Consider the following 3,769-nt stretch of genomic DNA (forward strand, 5'->3'; position numbering starts at 1 on the left):
AGCAAAAAAAAAAAATATTTTGAGAAAATGTAGAACCAAAAGTCTGCTTCCTTCCTTTGCCCCCATGTCCTCCCACCTCTGTAAGCTGTGATGAGCTTGTAAATATAATTCTCGTTCAGGTCCATATAAATGTTCTATTTTCAAAAGGTAGTATAATATTCTTCTATTGCTCATTTCATGAACAACCTGCCTTAGAGAGCTTTCCATGTTGTTACATTAGGAGTGATCTCATTTTTTCTTTTTTATTTCAGTGTATTCTATCTTACAATGATACTACAATTTGAGTACTTGCCCATGGATGGAACTTTGAATTTGATTTTGTTTGCTCAAACAATGCCACATAAATTACTCTGGACAAAGTTATTTTACACTTTTGCAAGCTATATAGGGTCGATATAAAAAAAAATCAAAGTCCAAAACAATACACATTTGCAATTTTGGATATTTTCCAGTTGCCCTCAAAATTTGCCCTTCAACCATGAATCAGAATACCTGTTGTCCCAGTGCCTTGCAATAGGACATAGTATCAAAATTTTGGATTTTTGCCTGTTTGGTAAGTGAAAAGGACACCTGAGTAAAAATTTAATTTGCATCTCTCTTATGAGAGATCTAGAGAATTTTCTCATATATTTAAAAAGACATTTATATTTCTTTAATTGTGAATTGCCTATTCATTTGCTTTACCCATTTTCTATCAGGTTATTATTCTAAGTGGCCAAATACTTACTTCTAGTCTATCATTTGCCTTTTGATTCTATTTATGGTAAGGTTTTATAGTTGGTTTTTTGGTTTTGTTTTGTTTTGTTTTTTGCCTTGCAAAATTCCTTTTTTTAAAAAAAGGATAATCCTATTTATTAATTCTCTACTTATGGTTTCTAGATTCTGAGTCCTGGTCATATAAGTTTATGGATTGTGAGTCATGGTTTCTTCATTTATACTGGGGATTGAACTCAGGGGTGCTTTACCACTGAGGTGTATCTCCAGTCATTTTTATTTTATTTTGAGACCATGTCTCCCTAGTAGCTTAATGCCTTGCTAAGTGCAGAGGCTGGCCTTGAACTTGTGATCCTCCTGTCTCAGCTTCCTCAAGTCACTGGGATTATAAGGTATGTGCCACCTCACGCAGGTTGAGTCACAGTTTTATAGATTATTTTTAACACATTGGCCAAACTCTGGATTTGATGTCTAAATTTACACTATGGTGTAAAGCCCACAAGAACAGGACTCAGCAAGCTGGGATGTTAGACATAGGCTGACACCCATTGCTAGGAGAATTTTTTCAAATTAAATGACCCCTGTGGATACCAAGCTACAGATTCAACCATTATCCACCCTCTTATTTTCTGAGTAGTATAAGCAATTAACTTGTTTAGGAAACAAAAATGGCTTCATAATTGAATAGCTGAATCTTAAGAAAAAACAAACCTGAGTAATTTAACTGTGTATTTGTTGGCTTGGGATGCTATAACAAAATATAATAGACTACATGGTGTAAGTGACAAAAATTTCTTTCTCCACAGTACTAAAAGCTGGAAGTCTAAGACCAAGATGCTGGTCAATGGTCAATTTTGTGTTGCATAAGTGTTTTCTTCCTGACTTGAAGAAGGTTCCCTCTTATTGTGTCCTCAAGAGGCAGAAAGCGAGAGAGATGAGTCTCCCTCTGTTCCTCTTCATATCAGGCCACCAACCCTATCAGATCAGGGGTCTATATTTATTATCTCCTAAAAACCCTGTGTCCAAAAACAGTCACGATGGGAATTAGAGTTTTAGTATATATATATTTGGGGCCACATAATTCCATCCGTAGAAACTGGATAAACAAAACTAATGAACCTTGCAATGCAGAAACAAAATTCCTTCAGCTAGAGCTCAAACATCAAGATATCCATCGTCCCATACGTGAGAATGACCACATCTGAGCAATAAAGAATAAGCACAGAAGTTAGGATCCTGAGGCCTTGTCATAATTAACACGTGTTTTGTTTTGGTTTGGCTTTCTGTTTTAAGATCTGCTACAAATGAGGAGGATGAAGACTAGAGAATATTTTCCAAAGAAAAGCACATCAAGAGAGTCTGATTGAACTCTGGTTACAAGCAGCACAATCAGGACTGAGACCCTGCACCGGGGGCAGCTCAGTACCTGGTGAGAGGACCGAGGAAGCCTGGCTTGTCCACTGCAGACCTTGTCCTAGCTGGCAGCCCCTGGCAATCTCCAGTTCTGGAGGCTGTTTTCCATCCATGTGACAGACAGAAGAGCCAACCCTTCAAGTACAGTAAAAATATTATGAGGCTTTCCATTGGCAAAATGCAAATATAAAAAAGTAACAACATGCCCTTCATCCACTAATTTTATAATTCTTTTGAGACAAGTTGTAAAGTTTTTTTCGCTTGGTTTTATTTCTCTTTCTTTATATACACGCATAATGTTTCCCATTGTATTCTTTATGTTTACAGATAGTCTCTTTGCTCCATTACTTTTGTAAATCAGATGGAAATCACTTGCAATGTTTCCAGGGCTAAACAGGAGTAAAAAGAGGGGAAAGTGGCAAATTGGACACCAGAGACAACATTTAGCAGGCTGTCGTCACATGGTTATAAACCCTCTCCTTCTGAGGCTTGGTTAGATCTTGATTAAAGTGATTATACAATTGTCCAACTATTGACAGGAACACTGTCCACATATACTGCACTTGAATTTTCAGAGGATTGCAACCCTGATCACCTAATCATGACATGAATAATTAAGTAGCCTGGAACGTTCATACTCAGTTTCTAGATAACTAAGAGCCTGAGAGATCTCAATATTTGGTGTCCAGGTTACAACTCTAGCTCCTGGTTTGGGGTATCCTGGCTTGATGGATGGTTTGACTTGCACTCCCCAGATTCAGCTTGAAGCTAGCTAAAACAGCAGAGTTGACCAAACCACTGCCAGCCAGAAATTTCTAGCCTCAGGCAATTGCCGCAGGAAGGAAGAAACAGCTTTGGATCTATGTGGACAGCTACAGTAGTCATGTCTGAACAAGTTTATTTAGCCCCAGAATTATCTGGCCAAGGTGGTCCTGACAACCTATGTCGAGAAAGAACAAAAAGATACCAAGAAACTGAATTGGCTAACTATAGATTTCTGTCCAAGGGCCCTTACTGCATTGAATGGTTAAAATTTGGTTAAAGCTTGACTTCAATCTATTACTATAGGTATATTCTCCCTGGCAAAAGAAATGTATGAATAATCTTTTAATTAAATAACAAACATTGTATTATGGGTGCGCCAGTAGCATCCACAGAGGGCAAAGTGGATTAGTCATGCTAAGGTGGGGCTGTCTCAAGGGGTGAAAAGCATAATGATAGACATGTACAACGTGCCACAAAGGCAATTGAAACAATGACTACAATATAAAGAAACCATGGAGTAGGCACTAAAGCCTACATATGATATAACCACACTTGTGACCGCCACTCAATTGCTCCTTTCAACCATGAAAGGTCAAGCATTTGGAATCATAGAATTCCAACCTTCAAAATGCCTGTAGAGTTATTATCTTATGACATTTGTCACATTACATATATTTTAAAGAATTTTAAAAAGTGCAAGAAGAAAGGAGCATTTGCCCATGTTTCTACCATCCATGATGAACCACTTTGGTATCTTTAGGGTTTTTTTCCTTCAGAAATTCATCTTATGCTGATATTAGCTTCTCCATGTGTCCCACTGCAGAAACCTACCCAGGATTTGAGTTCCATAACCTGAGTTTTCCTTTCCGCTCTCTCT

Source organism: Sciurus vulgaris (genome assembly GCF_902686455.1).
Source record: "Sciurus vulgaris genome assembly, chromosome: 13".
NCBI lineage: Eukaryota > Metazoa > Chordata > Mammalia > Rodentia > Sciuridae > Sciurus > Sciurus vulgaris.